Consider the following 22,818-nt stretch of genomic DNA (forward strand, 5'->3'; position numbering starts at 1 on the left):
AACAACATCAAATCTTTCATGATTATAATTATCTCCATTTAGAGAAAAAAAATACAGGTACCACGTTAACTGAGGTAGTAATTTCCAAAGTGATGAAAGTAACGAACAAAAGCGTTAAGTAGCAATTATAAACTTTTGAATACAATTGTAAACAATTTCTTATTTTCTTCGAAAGAGAGGTTTTCATCTCCAAATAGTAACGACCTTTCAGTTAAGTGATACTGATTGATCTGATTGAAGTATGGCGTGCGGAGATTAACGTATAGTAGGCATCGCAAAAGATAGTGGATGAACAGAGAGGACTATCAACAAAGCCTTTCGAGTAAAGATGGCTATTTAGGGAGTTACATTCCATTCTTAGTCTCGCATGTAGGATCTGACCTTGTCTGCTTCCAGAGGAGAAATATAATGGTACTTTGGTGGAAGGTCCATGCAAGTGTTTAATTTTTCGCATTCACGGATTCGTTTTAACATCAGACGGAAGAGAGTTCCAACATTTTGAGACAGAGGGATGAACAAATTTTGAAACAAAGAAGTATGACAAAGAAGAAGACGAAAGTTTTCTCAGTGTCTAGTAGCATGAGTATGTACATCGGGATTTCTATTTGGGAGGATGTCTTGTAAGAAAGGGGGAACCATACCATGAACCATTTTCTGAAACTATAAGTTTATACGTCTGACGTATTCCTTGATTGACGTTTTTTATCGTCAGTGGTCTTATTAAAACATTAGAAGTATCAACAAAAAAATTCCAATAAAAGGAGGGTACATTGGAAATGCCAGTTTCCATTGTGGTATAACTTGTTGTATCTACGAAGTGAGAATTTATAAGTCTATGGTGGTGAACATCGTTAATACAACTTATGGCAGTATTGCGGCTTGATATTTACTCCTTAATACATCAAACTTAAAATAAAAACGCCATGCGATGTAGCTTCCTTGAGAACTCACTTTATGTTGTATTTTACAGGCGTATAGTTATCAATACATAGAGAACAATTAACTTATTTCCTTTATTCCGTATCCTTAAAATAATTATTCTAAAGAGAAAACAATATCTCCAGTAATCATATACTAAGTAATATATTTTCAGCATACATAATTTGACATTCAAATCAATATTTATCAACAAGACTCAAAACTAAGAAATATATTGACAACAGCACTTACCTGGTCGTCTGTCCTTGATTAAGTTGTGAAACTAACTCCGCAAGGTTCCCATCAGGACAATTTTGCAATATTAGATCCAAAATTGTAGAAAGTATGAAATCATATCAATATTGTTTCTACAAATACGACATGGAGTAAGCACCTGGTCTAATGCTGAAAATGACAGGAAAATATTTCCTTTTCATTCACTTAAATATCACCTTTAGGCTATTTTCATATGTTGAAAATAACTGGTGTTTTAACACTTCACCGCCCATTTAAACTTGAGGTAATAGGATCTTAATTAGAAATGAAAATCTGCGTATTTAACTATACGGATAGTGAATGTACCAGGCATAGTGCCACATACAGGGTACTGTCAAAAGTTCTGGTCAGTCAAGAGTTGTCAGCTTGCAACATAAGACCTGGTTCAGTAATATACCTCAGCTTCAAAGTACAAAGCAATGACCAGCCTGACGTAGCTGCTATAAAAATGACCATTGTGGTCAAACAACTCAATACACAATATACATATATATATATTTCTGTTTAGATTTTGAAGTAATGAACCCTGCTTGTTGAATACCGAGATTCCGAAAAATTCTTGATGTACTTCTGAATAATTAGTACCAAATGTTTGAACATTGGAATATACCAAACTTTTGAAAACATTAAAGGATGTCTTTGGGAAATTATAATTTCCAATGACATTAAAAATAGTTGGCAAAAAATTTAAAGATGCATTAATATCCTTACTTGTTGATATACAAATCCTACAGCATACAAAAACACAAAGAGACAATTTTTGATAGGTAATTTTAATTGGCATTTCGTACATAATTGACACTTCGTAAATAAGCTAAATCAGTTAAGTAATTGTAACCAAATCAATTTGACTGACTGAACGAATGAATATGAATATGGAATATATGTCTTGGATCAGATACATGTATTTGGAAGGTTGGAATATTTTATAAAACATTTACGAAGCTAACCCGGCTTTCCATGAGGACGAGGGGACCATGCGATTCCAATCTGAGAGATTAACTTCGTCGTGTACAGTGTGTTGACTTTAGTAGGTTTGAGCGCAGGACGATTAGCTCCCTTTGTGTGCTTATTAAGCTCATTATAAAGGTTGTAACATATAGTCAGATTTATAATAGACTTATGATGCAAAATTATAATATTTGACATGTTGATACTCCATATAAGGTTAAAGTTCAGCGATGTAGGGAAATATATGTAACTAGTTGTGTGTTGGCAGAAAAGCATGTGTCCGGTCCATGCTGTAATAAGACACATGTATCTTTACTGAATATTAAAGTCGCATTTATGAAAAATTCATGATGTTAGTACATGAAGATGTTACATTCATCAAAATGTGTGAGCATCCCTTTCCACTAATGCACAAAGATAAATCTATTATCAACGAGATTCATTTCCGAAATCAGGTAATTTATACTAAAAACTTAGTGATGGAACAGATATTTTGTTAACGTGTGTTTGATATAATCTGAATCACGTGTAATTCGATGAAATCGCTAACTGACGAACTTGTAAACATAGTCTGAAGTCATCATGAAAGAATGAGAAATGTCATGCAAAACAAAGGCTGTTACATCTTATTTATCTGGATATGTATATATAATACAATAAGGTTCTAATATAAATCACAATACAATAAGGTGTTGAATATAAATCACAATACAATAAGGTTCTAATATAAATCACAATACAATTAGGTTCTAATATAAATCACAATACAATAAGGTTCTAATATATATCACAATACAATAATGTTCGAATATAAATCACAATACAATAAGGTGTTAATATAAATCACAATACAATAAGGTGTCGAATATAAATCACAATACAATAAGGTGTCGAATATAAATCACAATACAATAAGGTTCGAATATAAATCACAATACAATAATGTTCGAATATAAATCACAATACAATAAGGTTCTAATATAAATCACAATACAATAAGGTTCTAATATAAATCACAATACAATTAGGTTCTAATATAAATCACAATACAATAAGGTTCTAATATATATCACAATACAATAATGTTCGAATATAAATCACAATACAATAAGGTTCTAATATAAATCACAATACAATAAGGTTCTAATATAAATCACAATACAATAAGGTTCGAATATAAATCACAATACAATAAGGTTACAATATAAATCACAATACAATAAGGTGTCGAATATAAATCACAATACAATAAGGTTCGAATATAAATCACAATACAATAATGTTCGAATATAAATCACAATACAATAAGGTTCTAATATAAATCACAATACAATAAGGTTCTAATATAGATCACAATACAATAAGGTTCGAATATAAATCACAATACAATAAGGTTCTAATATAAATCACAATACAATTAGGTTCTAATATAAATCACAATACAATAGGGTTCCAATATAAATCCCAAAACAATAAGGTGTGAATATAAATCACAATACAATTAGGTGTCGAATATAAATCACAATACAATAAGGTTTGAATATAAATCACAATACAATAAGGTTTGAATATAAATCACAATACAATAAGGTTTGAATATAAATCACAATACAATAAGGTTCGACTATAAATCACAATACAATTAGGTGGGAATATAAATCACAATACAATTAGGTGTGAATATAAATCACAATACAATAGGGTTCTAATATAAATCACAAAACAATAAGGTGTGAATATAAAACAATACAATAAGGTTCCAATTTAAATCTCCACTAAAGCATTATGAATATTGATACTGTACAAATATTACGCCATATTTGTATCTGATAATATTCAATGCCTATTTACAATTGTAAGTAAGTCACTATTAATTGACCAACAGTAAAAGACGGATTGTGTGTCTGGAGTGAACAATAAACTTGAAACTTGAAAATGATTACTAGGAAAATGTTAACATGGTTTTTATTGCAAACAAGAGACTATACCGGTTAAAAAACAACAGCGTATGCCGATGTGTGAACGGAGATATAGTTCTACATTGTACCTCAAAGTTGATACTACGAGAGCAAAACAAGACCAAATTGTAGATTTATACCGATAAAAAGGTACAAGGAAAAAAAGACTGTCGGTGTTCTTGAAGGCACACACATTCTTCTTTATCAACGTCATCCACTATGTAAACTTATGTAAAATTCAGGTTTTATAGTACCGGGTTGATGACAACGCTACATATGTAATAACCCCTTCAACGTATCGTTGAGTATTATTATTGTTTTGGTATTTTCTGTGTGGGATTATCTTTCATGTGTCCGTTCTCCTGATTGTAGCCTTGCTAATTTTATTTTACTTTCACAACGACGCCACATTGGTATATATGTTACCAAGTTTTCAATGTTCACACTTTACAATAGGTGATATTATGATATTTCACGACATTGGTCAGCATCTTTTGAAAACATTTCATAAACCAAGCTGTAATCCCTCCGCTCAAAATATGTTCATGTATCTCTACATAAAAAAGGTACTTGCCAATATTACTTGAAGAAGAAAACACGATTCCAGTTAATCTTCTTCTAATATAGAATTACACATCGGACATGATGTTTTAGCTGCCATGACGATATCAGCCATAAGGTAACAGATGGGTCTGATAGAGCAAGCCTCCCTTACTCAGTGGCGTTTGATAGCGCTTAACAAGGAGTGATCAAATTAGAATGAAACGGATTTAAATAAAGTTTATTTATTCAGATCTTGTAAGTCCATTATCCCTATAATGTTGTTTTGTGCTCATAATAATCACTAAATCCACTCCAATTCCGTGGATGCGTTTTCCAGTGTAGCTATAGCAAGGTGATTGTGTGTAATGTAAGTCTGGCACAACGCGTGCCTTTGTTGACACAAGCAGAAGTGGCCAGTTATCTAATCTATCTGTCTAATTCCCCACAATCCACTCCTAGTGGGACATTTTTACCTTATCACTGACATAAAGGCCATCGTCACTTTATTACCATCTGCACACATTATGGCCAATTTGTGAAAAGGGTCAACTGTTGTTGTACGCATTAAAACATACAGACATGTCGAATCTACATGTATTTCATTAACGTCATGTTTCTGTTGTAATGCTACTTCCACAGAGCTGCTAGGGGTTAAAATATTCACTTAAGATTTTTGAGTAGATCTTGTCGTTATTTTATGGGATAAACATCAATTGCTAATATAGAAAATGCAAATTAGTTTCATTACTTAAATCATAAGCAATAACGCATCGTCTTAAAATCTTACAGTAGTACAAAAATAATATTGAATTTATCAAAAACGTTTATTGACATTTAAAAAATAGGTTAGATTACTAAAAACATAATTTACAGCCATAATGGAATCACTTATAAGCAACTTATACTAATCAGTACCGTATGGAAGCGCACAGATAGTTTTTAATGTAGAAGGAAGTCGGAGTTACCGGGGAAGTTCTGTGTGGTTAAAAAGCTGAGTGTAAAATTCCATTTATCACAAAATTCACATTTAGAAATGGTATGCATTAGGAATTATCAAGCAAGATTTAATTCATTGAATTAAAGACCGATTAACACATTTAAATTGGGAATGACATGCACTTTACGTGTACAAAAAGGAAACTACATACAATTATAACGCTTTCAAAAGGTATCGGGTTGGAATAATAGGTAATGCTGTGTACGGTGTACAAATGTACAAGTATCTTTATATGAGTTAAATGTTGTGTTAAAGTAAGTGTTGTGTTAAATGTTGTGTTAATTGTTAAGTGTTGTGTTAAATGTTGTGTTAAGTATTGTGTTTAATGTGTGTTTTTTAGGTTTGTCATCTTCGGAACAACCGGGGTCATATGATGACGGATATCCAGAGAGAGGCCACAGATGATGAAAACAGAACGAAAGAGTAGACAGAAGGAAGGAAAAATTAAAAGGATCCTAATTATTGCCACGAGGATGGTCCTCTAAACAGAAGCACAATACATCGAGGACAACAGGGTTGGTGTGTATAAGGTTGGGGGTATATAGGGGTGGGGGTATATAGGGTGGGGGTATATAGGGGTGGGGTATATAGGGATGGGGTATATAGGGGTGGGGGTATATAGGGATAGGGTATATAGGGTTGGGGTATATAGGGATAGGGTATATAGGGTTGGGGTATATAGGGGTTGGGGTATATAGGGATGGGGTATATAGGGGTTGGGGTATATAGGGTTGGGGTATATAGGGGTGAGGTATATAGGTATGGGGTATATAGGGTGGGGGTATATAGGGGTTGGGGTATATAGGGTTGGGGTATATAGGGGTGGGGGTATATAGGGATGGGGGTATATAGGGTTGGGGTATATAGGGATGGGGTATATAGGGGTGGGGGTATATAGGGATAGGGTATATAGGGATGGGGTATATAGGGATAGGGTATATAGGGGTGGGGTATATAGAGATGGGGCATATAGGGATTTTGTTGTTTCGTGAAGATTGACTTGTTTTTTGTTTCTTTTTTTTCTTGACGTTCTTTTGAAATACAATATTGAAAATCATAAAAAAAATATCGAGTTAGGGGACCTTTGCAGACTCCCAGCTAGTGTTCACATTTCTTTCCTTGATCACTTTTTTGAGGGGTTTTCTCCTAGGTATTAAAGGGGCCGTGATAGCTCTGTCGGTTAGAGCGCAGGCGACGTAATCTCAGAGATCCAAGGTACGTGGCTAGACGTCCTACCTGTGTCGGTTAGTGTTTCTCTCAGAGATCCAAGGTACGTGGCTAGACGTCCTATCTGTGTCGGTTAGTGTTTCTCTCAGAGATCCAAGGTACGTGGATAGACGTCCTACCTGTGTCGGTTAGCGTTTCTCTCAGAGATCCAAGGTACGTGGTTAGACGTCCTACCTGTGTCGGTTAGTGTTTCTCTCAGAGATCCAAGGTACGTGGTTAGACGTCCTACCTGTGTCGGTTAGTGTTTCTCTCAGAGATCCAAGGTACGTGGATAGACGTCCTACCTGTGTCGGTTAGTGTTTCTCTCAGAGATCCAAGGTACGTGGTTAGACGTCCTACCTGTGTCGGTTAGTGTTTCTCTCAGAGATCCAAGGTACGTGGTTAGACGTCCTACCTGTGTCGGTTAGCGTTTCTCTCAGATATCCAAGGTACGTGGCTAGACGTCCTACCTGTGTCGGTTAGCGTTTCTCTCAGAGATCCAAGGTACGTGGCTAGACGTCCTACCTGTGTCGGTTAGCGTTTCTCTCAGAGATCCAAGGTACGTGGCTAGACGTCCTACCTGTGTCGGTTAGCGTTTCTCTCAGAGATCCAAGGTACGTGGTTAGACGTCCTACCTGTGTCGGTTAGTGTTTCTCTCAGAGATCCAAGGTACGTGGTTAGACGTCCTACCTGTGTCGGTTAGTGTTTCTCTCAGAGATCCAAGGTACGTGGTTAGACGCCCTACCTGTGTCGGTTAGTGTTTCTCAGGAAGCTTTGAAAGAGCCGGTCTGTGCTGTCATGGTTGTATCCATGGGCAAGACATTTTATCCTTGTTGCTCTGGATGACATGCGACGGGCCACCTGTATATTGTACAATGAGGTAGTCACCAACTACTACCAGGGAACCCTGTCTCAAAATGACCTGGAAGTTAGACCCAACAAACAAACAAACCTAGGTTATACACATTAGACCATTATAACTGTTAATATAGGGGGAGGAAAGAGAGGGGGTATGCTGGTACGGTTCTGTTATTGTTAAGGGGTTGGGGGCATGCTGGTATGGTTCTGTTATTGTTAAGGGGTTGGGGGCATGCTGGTATGGTTTTGTTATTGTTAAGGGGTTGGGGGCATGCTGGTATGGTTTTGTTATTGTTAAGGGGTTGGGGCATGCTGGTATGGTTCTGTTATAGTTTAGGGGTTGGGGGCATGCTGGTATGGTTCTGTTATAGTTTAGGGGTTGGGGGCATGCTGGTATGGTTCTGTTATAGTTTAGGGGTTGGGGTTGGGGGGGGGGGCATGCTGGTATGGTTCTGTTATAGTTTAGGGGTTTAACATCATCACAACCTCTGGAGCCATATGTGGACGGATGTCAAGAGGACACATAAAACAAAAGTAGAGTAAGACAGAGCAGTGAGGAAGGAAAGAAAAGATTTAACATCCCTTGTGTTGTAATGGGGACAGAAAACATATTTTGGTTTCTTCAATGCCTCCTAAAGCGGAGACATGAAAAAAAATCCCCGATTGTTCATGAGCCCAACTTCAGGTCTTCCTCTACGACCAATTAGTAGTGTGATACACCGGGCTTTATTAGAAGACTAGGGCATTCGGACATCGCACAAACGGAAAATAGAAACGCCTTATTACAGAAAGCGAACAACTTTAAACAGGACACTTACTGATTGTATGTCCTCTTGGACACATCGACCACAGAGTGAATGTTGAGTAAGACTAACTTTAGTTAGAATGATTAACTTCCTCTATTGTATAGCATAGAGAGAAATCATATACCTGATGATAGCCGGAAAAGTTGAATGGTTTACCAAATATAATTAAAGACTACCTTGATACAGGTATATTAACCTTATATAAACAAATCTCAATACTACCTCGTTTTGTTTACGACCGACGAGCCTGTATGAGGATTCAACCCGCCCTCGTGTCCAATACAAACACATTCATCGCTCAAGTGGCTTAAAGCTTAGCCTTGTTTTCTTAACAGGGCTCTGTTATTATACAGTGTATTTTAGAAAATTCGTTTTAGCTAAATATTTGCTACTTGATCTAGAACGGTTGTTATTAATTTGTTTAAGTTCTGTCAAAACTATTAGAGTTCTGACACGGCGTGTGAAGGGCTCTCCAGACCTGCCTCGCGATTGTTACCTATATTAAAATGACACCTATTTGTTTTCCTACCAGTTTCTTGTACATGTATGTCTACACGATAACTCTGCTACTAAGTAAGTCTCGATACTTACCATTGTTTAGTATGTAGATCCTCACCTGGTTGTATGGTCATTGAATTGTGTATATCTTATACCACATTTGTTTAATATTTTTTAAACTTTAATAAATTCCAATCAACAAGATAATGGCATATCACACGCTTTGATTTGAATGTTATCACATGTCATAAACTAATTCAAATAATATCACGTTGAATCTATAGGCACGATTTAATAAAGAACAACTGTTGTCCGAGATCACCAGTTGAACCCACAAGTCATAGTTTTTGGTTTTTACGTATCCAATTAATGGACATAATTTATCATTTTACTTGGTTAAAATATTTACTGTAGTGAAAATAGTAATGATGTACACGGGCATTTATTGTGAAATACTTCTCAAACATTATATGACGAATTTTGTTATGAAAATAATTACAATTTCTTTTGATAATTTTATTGAGATATTATTACAATTCCATTACAATGACTATACAATATACTTACAAAAAAGAAATGTCATCTAATCGTCTGTAAGTGTCATTCAGCGCGTGCTTAGTACATGTATGACGTCATAGCGGTAGCCATAAAATGGCGATAGTTCATCATCAAGACTGTATTATAGACAAGTTTTACGATTAATATCATTCAGCACGTGCTTGTTATGACATCATAATGATAGCCATGGGAACGGAAATAGTTCATCACCAAAACTGTATTAGGCCTACAGACACGTTTTACAAATACATGTAGTATACACATGTAATTCAGCGCGTGCCCGCTATGACGTCATTAAGGTTACCATGGGAATGACGATAGTTCTTCATAAAAAAAACTATTACTATAATACTATATCGGAATCATAGAATCTAATATGGGTCTGTTCCGTTGACAGGAATATATCTCAACTCTCGTGTAAGAGTTTGGCCAGTCAGCTCGAGTGCTGGCCAGCCAAACTCTTACACGAGGGTTGAGATATCCTTGTTCGCGGAACCAATTAATGTTTAATTATTTTTTCTCTTGCAAGCAAATGTTATTTTTTTCTGAAGATTTTCATCGCACCATCTGGTGTTCCTTGGAATGTGCGTTAAAATTGATGACGTCATATTTTACGACATGATTACTCAACGTAAAAAGATGACGTTACGTTATCAATTTGTGAACAGCGTGATATAGCGCCTGACAGCTGTCTTTACCACCCTGTGTGATATCGATTTATCTTTTCCCCCCGATCAAATATTATTAATAACTTTTACATAATCATATACTACACTGTATTAATATATTTTGCCGCCCTCAAATCTCATCGCATACATGAATTCGAACAGATTAGCGCAATGATGAACTGGCCTACTCAGAGTAGAACCATCAAAACTTAGCGGAATGTTTTCACCGCGAAAAGCACTGAAATAAGCTTACCGCTAAAATATACAGGTTTACAGTATTTAGAATTAACTTTTAAAAATAAAATAACCGTATATATTAGGAGCTACAAAGAAAGACCAATCGTTGTAATGGTTATGCCTGAGGCGTCAGATGTGAACCTGTAATATACTATATACGTAACATGTGGACAACATACTTATTGTCGTGTACAACGTGTAGTAGTATGATACAAATTAAAGTAAATCGATCTAGGCTAATGTCTAAATTGAACTTCTATCATGACTTCAAACAGGTTGAAGATTAAGTGTTTTAACTGTATAGCTACACAAGGCAAGTCTTAAGTAAAGCATGTAATGGATCGAAATCCTTCTGGAATACCGGCTAAAGCAATATGTTCCACACAAACATGTACCGAGGACCACTTCGCGCGGTTCCCGTTTAACAGCAGGGAGAGGCCCTTTTCACGTTGTAAGTGCTATTCCTTGGTCAGAAATGGCTGTCTGTTTACAAATACTCTATCGAATATCAATTAGCAATAACAACCGAAATATTTATCATACAGCATGAACCCGCACCTGATATCTCATTAGTACTCTCGATAAAAATCTGACACACCAATTTATCAATTAGATAAGTATTGTCGATTGTCGACCAGTATCAATACCCTCTTGAAACTGAGAAATATTTGTCAAAGAAAACATAAGAAAATCGTTTCTGCTCTTAAAGGAAACATATGGCGGCACTTCAACATCAGCGAAATGTTTGTCAGTAAATTAGTTCGTAAACATTTGCATTGTAATCTTAATTCTGTTGGCAAACGTTCTAGTGACATAGGTGTTGTAATGTCATCTTAATCCATGTCAATCAGAGGCTTAAGCGTCCTGAGCACTCGCCACACGAATAAAACCAAGTTTGTTAGAGAGTATTGTCAGGTATATTAAGAAAGAAAATAAGAAATAACTTCCTCATTTTGAATCTTTCTAAAATTGCATTAAAGCTGTATCAAATTGAGCCAAGATAACACCAATTAAATCTAAATGTGAAGGTTTTTCCGTGGTGAATTTTAACATTAAATGATAATGATTATTGAAAGCTAACAGAACATAAGCAACCTCAACCATTACCACAGAATTGTCGGGCGCTACCCGAATTAAACAAGAAAAACGTTATTTAATTGTAGTTCAATACTGTATTGTATATATCGTATGAAAGGAAATTGTTGATTTCAAAATAAATGGTATTCATACCGGATCGTGTATTGACGTGATAATTTTCCAACATAGAGTGAACAAACACTATTTTTATTTGATTAACCAGGGAGAACACCCTACTAGTGGGCCAGGTATAACAAACGCATAAAGGACTATGACATAAGTCACGTGGGCTCTTGATAATAATTGATGAGACAGAGAATAGACGAGGGTTAGTACATATACAAATATACACATCTGGAATGAGGTATTATATTTCGTTAAATAAGCAGATATACTAATTGGCAGATTAAAACATGTGTACGCGATATTAATAACCCTCATTTCCAGGATTACATTTAATTACAACAGTTCCCTGTCATCTCTAAAACTCACTCAACGTTATATCTACTTGGTATTCACATCATTACAATGACCTATATCAGTTGATACAATGTAGCTATGTATTTTTAATTGACAAAATGTACAGGTCTATTTGCCATGTAAAGTCTTACTGTACATAGTGTAGTATCTCATAATGCCTTTACCGGTATGATCTAGTCTACGGAGTAAATATTTTATCAAAACACGTATGCCAAAGTCACTTTTTAAATATGCTCTACATACCCTTTTGAGCATTTTCAAATGTACACATGGTAATCAACAGTTTATGCATACAAATTTGACAAAGTGTTCATGACGAAGTACCCTATAAAGTTTATTTCTTAAATTTAGTCTTGGCCTTAAATCAATCAAATTATCCATGGACTGTTATACAACACAACACAACACAACACAACACAACACAATTTACACAACACAACACAACACAACACAACAGACACAATAAACACAATAAACACAATAAAACACAATACAACACAATACAATACAATATAATACAACACAACACAACACAATACAATATAATACAATACGATACGAAACGATACGATACATTACAAAACAGTATAATACAATACAATGCAATACAACACAATACAATACGATATAATACGACGAAATGATACGATATACTAGTAGTACGATACAATACAATACAATATCATACTATACAATATAGTACAATAGATACAATACAAATCAATGCAATAAAATATAATACAAAGCAATACAATACAAAGCAATACAATACAATGCAATACAATACGATACAATGCATAAAAACATATTTAGGCTAAATACACTGATACCATGTTGTCCCCTTAATGTCTACATAGAATATAAAGAAGGGAATCACTTTAAGTTGCCCACTACGATCAACATGCAGTAGGATACAAATGGCTTTGTTCTTGGGCGTTTGGTTGTCTCCTAGACAGAAGACATCCGAAAAATTACCACGACCTACAGAGGGGCCAAACAGTCAGTCGCCTCTTACGGAGTAGGGAATAATAATAATAAAACAGACAGGCATATTCTTTCCGCGCTTCTGCACGTGTTAAGTTTACAGTTAATAGATAAACTGGTAGTTGTCATGTGATTAACCTCTTACTGCTGACAACTGGTTGTTGTCATGTGATTTAAGCCTCTTACTGCTGATAACTGGTAGTTGTCATGTGATTTAATCTCTTACTGCTGATAACTGGTAGTTGTCATGTGATTTAACCTCTTACTGCTGATAACTGGTAGTTGTCATGTGATTTAACCTCTTACTGCTGATAACTGGTAGTTGTCATGTGATTTAACCTCTTACTGCTGATAACTGGTAGTTGTCATGTGATTTAACCTCTTACTGCTGATAACTGGTAGTTGTCATGTGATTTAATCTCTTACTGCTGATAACTGGTAGTTGTCATGTGATTTAACCTCTTACTGCTGATAACTGGTAGTTGTCATGTGATTTAACCTCTTACTGCTGATAACTGGTAGTTGTCATGTGATTTAACCTCTTACTGCTGATAACTGGTAGTTGTCATGTGATTTAACCTCTTACTGCTGATAACTGGTAGTTGTCATGTGATTTAACCTCTTACTGCTGATAACTGGTAGTTGTCATGTGATTTAACCTCTTACTGATGATAACTGGTAGTTGTCATGTGATTTAACCTCTTACTGCTGATAACTGGTAGTTGTCATGTGATTTAACCTCTTACTGCTGATAACTGGTAGTTGTCATGTGATTTAACCTCTTACTGCTGATAACTGGTAGTTGTCATGTGATTTAACCTCTTACTGCTGATAACTGGTAGTTGTCATGTGATTTAACCTCTTACTGCTGATAACTGGTAGTTGTCATGTGATTTAACCTCTTACTGCTGATAACTGGTAGTTGTCATGTGATTTAACCTCTTACTGCTGATAACTGGTAGTTGTCATGTGATTTAACCTCTTACTGCTGACAACTGGTTGTTGTCATGTGATTTAACCTCTTACTGCTGATAACTGGTTGTTGTCATGTGATTTAACCTCTTACTGCTGATAACTGGTAGTTGTCATGTGATTTAACCTCTTACTGCTGACAACTGGTTGTCATGTGTTAAACCTCTTACTGCTGATAACTGGTAGTTGTCATGTGATTTAACCTCTTACTGCTGACAACTGGTAGTTGTCATGTGATTTAATCTCTTACTGCTGATAACTGGTTGTTGTCATGTGATTTAACCTCTTACTGCTGATAACTGGTTGTTGTCATGTGATTTAACCTCTTACTGCTGATAACTGGTAGTTGTCATGTGATTTAGCCTCTTACTGCTGACAACTGGTAGTTGTCATGTGATTTAACCTTTTACTAGTGACAACTGGTAGTTGTCATGTGATTTAACCTCTTACTGCTGACAACTGGTAGTTGTCATGTGATTTAACCTCTTACTGCTGACAACTGGTTATTGTCATGTGATTTAACCTCTTACTGCTGACAACTGGTTATTGTCACGTGATTTAACTCTTACTGCTGATAACTGGTAGTTGTCATGTGATTTAACCTTTTACTAGTGACAACTGGTTGATGTCATGTGATTTAGCCTCTTACTGCTGACAACTGGTAGTTGTCATGTGATTTAACCTCTTACTGCTGACAACTGGTAGTTGTCATGTGATTTAACCTATTACTGCTGACAACTGGGTGTTGTCATGTGATTTAACCTCTTACTGCTGATAACTGGTAGTTGTCATGTGATTTAACCTCTTACTGCTGATAACTGGTAGTTGTCATGTGATTTAACCTCTTACTGCTGACAACTGGTTGTTGTCATGTGATTTAACCTCTTACTGCTGACAACTGGTAGTTGTCATGTGATTTAGCCTCTTACTGCTGATAACTGGTAGTTGTCATGTGATTTAGCCTCTTACTGCTGACAACTGGTTGTTGTCATGTGATTTAACCTTTTACTAGTGACAACTGGTTGTTGTCATGTGATTTAGCCTCTTACTGCTGATAACTGGTAGTTGTCATGTGATTTAACCTTTTACTAGTGACAACTGGTAGTTGTCATGTGATTTAGCCTCTTACTGCTGACAACTGGTAGTTGTCATGTGATTTAACCTTTTACTAGTGACAACTGGTAGTTGTCATGTGATTTAACCTCTTACTGCTGACAACTGGTAGTTGTCATGTGATTTAACCTCTTACTGCTGACAACTGGTTATTGTCATGTGATTTAACCTCTTACTGCTGACAACTGGTTATTGTCACGTGATTTAACTCTTACTGCTGATAACTGGTAGTTGTCATGTGATTTAACCTTTTACTAGTGACAACTGGTTGATGTCATGTGATTTAGCCTCTTACTGCTGACAACTGGTAGTTGTCATGTGATTTAACCTCTTACTGCTGACAACTGGTAGTTGTCATGTGATTTAACCTATTACTGCTGACAACTGGGTGTTGTCATGTGATTTAACCTCTTACTGCTGATAACTGGTAGTTGTCATGTGATTTAACCTCTTACTGCTGATAACTGGTAGTTGTCATGTGATTTAACCTCTTACTGCTGACAACTGGTTGTTGTCATGTGATTTAACCTCTTACTGCTGACAACTGGTAGTTGTCATGTGATTTAGCCTCTTACTGCTGATAACTGGTAGTTGTCATGTGATTTAGCCTCTTACTGCTGACAACTGGTTGTTGTCATGTGATTTAACCTTTTACTAGTGACAACTGGTTGTTGTCATGTGATTTAGCCTCTTACTGCTGATAACTGGTAGTTGTCATGTGATTTAACCTTTTACTAGTGACAACTGGTTGTTGTCATGTGATTTAACCTCTTACTGCTGATAACTGGTAGTTGTCATGTGATTTAACCTCTTACTGCTGACAACTGGTTGTTGTCATGTGATTTAACCTCTTACCACTGACAACGTTGACAGTGTTGTTTTAATGTCTCCTCTGTTGATGTCGTATCTGATATTGATTTAAGCATTAAACAGCATTCTGTTCCGTGTTACAGTCCTATAATACGGAACAGGATTGCAAACAAATAATCATAATGTTTAATGTTTATATTTTCATTTTTTTCATGCTTAGCTTGTAACCTTTTAATTAAAAAAAATGAGGTATGTTCAAGAAGTAGAACAGCGGACGGAACTGTCCATGGAATTTTGTCTCGTGGATTTCCCTGCAAAAATATGAAGTGGGTGAAAAAAATCACTGATATCATTTCCAAAATTCAACCAATCAATATTTTCAATTCAATATTTATGTTATTTTCTGTAATATGATAGGAAATATTTGGCCGTGCTTTCTTTCCTTTGCAAGATTGCAATAAGCAAGTTGTCGCGAGGGGACTATCGAGTCGGTAGTTATTCGTACCCGAGGGACCAGTTAAAACCAGCTACAGCTCAAACACGAGAGAAGGACTTGCACGTGTAATGTTGTTTGTAGATTGGTGTATTTGTGTTGTAAGGGCTACACGAATTGTTTGTTCCTGGATTGAGTACCGATGGGGTACGACAACTGCGTTACGGTTTTCACTTTACATATCATCAATGAACAGCGTGCTGCCCGGAATACCAGCAATGGCGGACTGTGATGTTTGTTTCTGTTGACCTCTGGGTAAAAGCAGAGTATTGACATTGCGTGATAAAATCATCAACTGATATTCGGAAATAGGAACGTGATAAATATTATTTATAGTGGAGGGAAAGGTTAATGTCCTTAGCAGTGTGATATGTCTAGTGACAAATCATGCAGAAAAAATGTAGTGTTATATAATAGTGATTGATATCTAGTGTTGTTCCACAATAGGAGGGTGTTAATCACATTGTATCACACTAGATATCAATCACTATTGTATCACACTAGATATCAATCACTATTGTATTACACTAGATATCAATCACTATTGTATCACACTAGATATCAATCACTATTGTATCACACTAGATATCAATCACTATTGTATTACACTAGATATCAATCACTATTGTATCACACTAGATATCAATCAGTATTGTATCACACTAGATATCAATCACTATTGTATTACACTAGATATCAATCACTATTGTATTACACTAGATATCAATCACTATTGTATTACACTAGATATCAATCACTATTGTATCACACTAGATATCAATCACTATTGTATCACACTAGATATCAATCACTATTGTATTACACTAGATATCAATCACTATTGTATTACACTAGATATCAATCACTATTGTATCGCACTAGATATCAATCAGTATTGTATCACACTAGATATCAATCACTATTGTATCACACTAGATATCAATCACTATTGTATTACACTAGATATCAATCACTATTGTATTACACTAGATATCAATCACTATTGTATTACACTAGATATCAATCACTATTGTATTACACTAGATATCAATCACTATTGTATCACACTAGATATCAATCACTATTGTATTACACTAGATATCAATCACTATTGTATCACACTAGATATCAATCACTATTGTATTACACTAGATATCAATCACTATTGTATCACACTAGATATCAATCACTATTGTATTACACTAGATATCAATCACTATTGTATCACACTAGATATCAATCACTATTGTATTACACTAGATATCAATCACTATTGTATCACACTAGATATCAATCACTATTGTATCACACTAGATATCAATCACTATTGTATTACACTAGATATCAATCACTATTGTATCACACTAGATATCAATCACTATTGTATTACACTAGATATCAATCACTATTGTATCACACTAGATATCAATCACTATTGTATTACACTAGATATCAATCACTATTGTATCACACTAGATATCAATCACTATTGTATCACACTAGATATCAATCATTATTGTATTACACTAGATATCAATCACTATTGTATAACACTAGATATCAATCGTGATTGAAACATGTATCTAGTTATACAATAGCGATTGATATACTGCATAGCTGTTGATAAAGCGAAATTAAATCCCAACGACTATTCCCGTTAACCAAATATAGTGCAAAAATATATATGCATAGATGTGTTTATTTCAAAATGTGTACAATGCGTGGTGGAGAGAAATTCAATACCTCCGAACTAGTTCCGAATGGGACAACCGCGAAACATCAGACCCGTACAATTTTACCGCTTTACAGTACCTGTTTTTGTCCCTCGTTTTGAAACTGATATTTATTTTCTGCAGTCTGTTTTTTTTTTATAATTTGCATATAAATCAGAGTAATTACACGTTAATTAATTCTATATATACATCATAACGATAAAATATATTGACGATAATGAGAACTAATCCTTGAACCTCGGTCATAATTCTATTGGATTACGGGCTACGAAGGATATCTCTTAAGTAACGGTACAACCGAACCTCGTTAATACTGACAGTATTATCAACATTTAATGACTGCTATCAGGTACAAAATCATAAACCTAGTAATAATAAATTGAGTTTTAATTAAATAGTCGTTGCTGTTCAAAGTCCCCGCCTGAAAGAGCTCGTAAGTGTTAAAAATTGCGCAAAACGCAAAACGCAAAAAAAAAAAAAAAAAAAAAACCGCAAAAAGCGAGGTTATGCCAAATGAGGACATTTCTAAATGATAAAGTAGTTCGGAATTAGAGAGAAAACATAGATTCTAAATACTATGTCGAATACAACAGATTAATTTTCGTTGCTTTCATGTCTCAAACAGATGACAGGAAGGCAAAATCCCATTTCTCAGGGGATTTCCGTTTTAGTGGCATATATCGCGTATTAAGGGGCCACAATCATATGTCTTGTCTGCTCTGTTCCTAAACACATGGTTGTTTCTATTTTTATAATAATATGACGTCTTCATTGTATATCGACCCAGTTTCTGTCTTTCGTATGGTAGCGTTGATAAAGTTAGGTGTTTTTCTTTTGTAATATTTTCATTTTACATGGGAACCATGTTGAGTTCAAGCAAGTTTTATGAATTCTTGATTATTATTTCTGGCTAAAATAAACGTTTTAATATCTAGTTTTAGAAGTGTTTTATTTTCACATATTCATACTGTATCGGTGGATTCATCGTGACCCTGTCTATCATACATATCGATAACAATGACACCTTCTCCTTTGATTTCTGGTTATTCTGTTAGTAACAACACAAAACAGGTTTCTGTTGTTGTTCTCTTAACATCTGTCAGTATTTATTTCAATTGTTCTTTAAATTCTCGTTGGTCCACGGGAAAACATTTTTTTTATCCATTATTGCCTTGATAAATGAACATATTTCACTCTGTGCGTATAAAAATAATTAAACTGAATATATTCAAGTAGTCCTGTGTAAAATCAGGGTTTCTTTGTCCTCTATATAAAGGACAATTAAGAGACTAAATAGACCTGCTGCCTCGATTGCTGCACTTGCTCCCTGCCACCCGTTCTTATATGGCACTGTCCGTTGGTATCTCCTTGATATCCGGCCGCATATGACTCTGTCTGTTAGTGTTTCCTTGACGCCCGTCCTTAAAAGACCCTGTGTGTTGGTGTCTCCTTGACATCCGGGGCCATGCTCATGTGACTTTGGTAGTCGGTGTCCTTGACTCATATTCTCATATGACTTTGGCAGTTGGTGTCTCCTTGACGCATATCCTCATATGACCCTGGCTGTTGATGTCTCCTTGACACTCGTCCTCATATGACCCTGGCTGTTGGTGTCTCCTTGACACCCGTCCTCATATGACCCTGGCTGTTGGTGTCTTCTTGACACATATCCTCATATGACCCTGGCTGCTGGTGTCTCTTGACACATATCCTCATATGACCCTGGCTGTTGGTGTCTCCTTGACACATATCCTCATATGACCCTGGCTGTTGGTGTCTCCTTGATACATATCCTCATATGACCCTGGCTGTTGGTGTCTCCTTGACACATATCCTCATATGACCCTGGCTGTTGGTGTCTCCTTGACACCCGTCCTCATATGACCCTGGCTGTTGGTGTCTCCTTGACACATATCCTCATATGACCCTGGCTGTTGGTGTCTCCTTGACACATATCCTCATATGACCCTGGCTGTTGGTGTCTCCTTGACACATATCCTCATATGACCCTGGCTGTTGGTGTCTCCTTGACACATATCCTCATATGACCCTGGCTGTTGGTGTCTCCTTGACACATATCCTCATATAATCCTGGCTGTTGGTGTCTCCTTGACACATATCCTCATATAATCCTGGCTGTTGGTACCTCCTTGATACCTGTCCTGATATGACCCTGGCTGTTGGTGTCTCCTTGACACATATCCTCATATGACCCTGGCTGTTGGTGTCTCCTTGACACCCGTCCTCATATGACCCTGGCTGTTGGTGTCTCCTTGACACATATCCTCATATGACCCTGGCTGTTGGTGTCTCCTTGACACATATCCTCATATGACCCTGGCTGTTGGTGTCTCCTTGACACATATCCTCATATAATCCTGGCTGTTGGTACCTCCTTGATACCTGTCCTGATATGATCATGCCTGTTGCGAAGACATTAAGCATGATAATGGTAAACCCTATAAAGTCGAAATCCTAGAATTAGTCTAATTGTATAGCATTGTTTTCTCTTCCGTTTGCTAGTATTCATAGAATAACACACGTTGAGCGCTCTTTAAAACAACGGGGATTGTGCATGCATTTAAACTCGTAACCTTAACTTGTTTTTAGAGGTCCATTTCGTCCACCATCGCTTTCTCTCTAATACTAATTCACTGATGAAGTTATGACCAAAGACGTTAAAACAGTGAAAAAGATGCTTTTCCTTTGTTTGAAATTAGGGTTTCTTAAGTAGAGCTTAAAGAAATTTATGTGCTTGAATTTAGCAAAGGCCTGTTTAAATCAAAGACTATCTTTGGACAGACATATAAGGAATTACATGATGTACTCAGTGATCTGTACTGGAGAGCCTAAGGGATACATTTAGTCAGTCTGAATAGAGGCCCTGTTGACTATAATTAAGTTTAGACGGCAAACTATTGGAATCTAACAGTCAATACGATTATTTAAAAACGGATTATTTTCCTACGGTGTCATTGCGTTGAGATTTAAATGACTATGTATAGACAATCCTTAACTACAGGTTAGTTCTATATGCTTTGATCCATAGTCTCCTCTTGTTGGAAATTAATCATCACAATTCGGACTTATTCTTTGCTTGTAAATTGTTTTTTCTCTGATCAAAGACCATATATGCATATTATATTTATCTTTAATATATATTGCACATTTCAATATATTAATTTTCCTATTAAGTAGGGCTACATAACTTGATACATAACGGCGCTTTTTGGAGCCCTAGCGTACACAAGCCGTTTAAATTTGTTCAATTTAAAGTAACGATACAATGAAAGCGTCATGTTACAATGCCATCCCGGTTGTTGAGTATTGACTGAAGTCTTTATTACGTTGCCTCAGGTATCCACTGACGACATACGTTACCTGTAATTTGTAGTAATTGAGGAGATTCACAGGCGCCGTTTTCTTGATGTGCTAACTCCGTATAATCATCTTTCAGGCTAGTTTACTGTATTTCTATTTCTTATAAGGTCATACCGTACACATGATTTTTCCTTTTTGACTTTTGTTTAATTGTGTATACTATCGGGTACATTTAACGTAATGGTTTCTGTAGGGAAACATATCATTTAACATGGTATACATGACTCGAGTCGCGGTTAAAGGCAGTTTGTTCTTTTCAAATGAGTCAGAAGAATAGCTCTTAGTACATTTATGTAGAAGAATAAGGATAAGCATAAAGTTATACGGTGTACATCACTAGTTTGACAAAAAACAATTTTAATTGATAAGCTACACAGTTTAAACAGTATAATTTTAGACTAAGATAATGTGTTCAGATATCAGTTTAAAATAAGTCAATAAAAAATAAATTAAAAAAAAAAAGATAAAATAAAAAGGACGGAAATAAACTGCAGCAAATTAAAGTAACAAGAAAATAGCTCCTTTTGGTGGAGTAGATTAAGTAGATTAATGAGATATCAACGTTATAACTTTGTCTATAATGAGGCATTCACGTTATAGCTTAGTCTATATAGAGAATATTGAATGGTTTCCCGTTTAATATAACATATATTTCACGAGTATGACAGAATATTGATATTTTCACGAGTGCGAAATTTTCTGTCATACGAGTGAAATATATGTTATATTTAACGGGAAACCATTCAATTTTCTTTTTATTGCATTTCATCAACAAAATTAAAAACATCGAAAAATTAATTGTCAAAAAGTGCGGGAATCACTAATGACGTCATCTCTTTGTGATGTTACTCCACGTCAACATGACGGCGCCATTTTGAAAGGACTGATCAGCGCAATGTAAGCGTTTTCTGCTGTTATCGGAGAATATGTGCATGATTAGCTAACGTCAAGTGAGTATTAAGTCAAAAACTGGTCAGAATATTTAAAAAATACAGCAAAATAACCAGTTTATCTATCTCCGCTTCGATTGGAAAAATCAGCAAGTTTCAACGAGGTGAATACAAAGGTCCGCTCTGACAGGTCAAAAACGGAAAACTTATATTTTCACTGCAAAACTTATATTTTCACTGCAAAATCTTATATTTTCACTGCTCATCGCTGCAGTGAAAGTATAAGTTTTATTAGTTTGATAAATTTCTTTATTGCATTTTTGCCAGTGAAATATATAGAGGATATTGAATGGTTTCCCGTTTAATATAACATATTTCACGAGTATGACAGAATATCGATATTTTCACGAG

At 35.6% G+C, this 22,818-nt stretch overlaps 1 protein-coding gene across 1 annotated transcript in view; it reads right to left on the reverse strand.

Annotated features, from left to right (window-relative positions):
- The window catches only part of LOC117334114 (retinal homeobox protein Rx1-like), a 29,150-nt gene extending 27,723 nt beyond the window's left edge, over positions 1–1,427 (reverse strand). Inside the window, exon 1 of the mRNA XM_033893573.1 lies at positions 1,171–1,427. The gene's annotated coding sequence lies outside the window, so the exon portion shown is untranslated. The remainder of the gene's footprint in view (positions 1–1,170) is intronic.
- Between the last annotated feature and the right edge of the window lie 21,391 nt (positions 1,428–22,818).

Source organism: Pecten maximus, chromosome 9, assembly GCF_902652985.1.
Source record: "Pecten maximus chromosome 9, xPecMax1.1, whole genome shotgun sequence".
Lineage (NCBI taxonomy): Eukaryota > Metazoa > Mollusca > Bivalvia > Pectinida > Pectinidae > Pecten > Pecten maximus.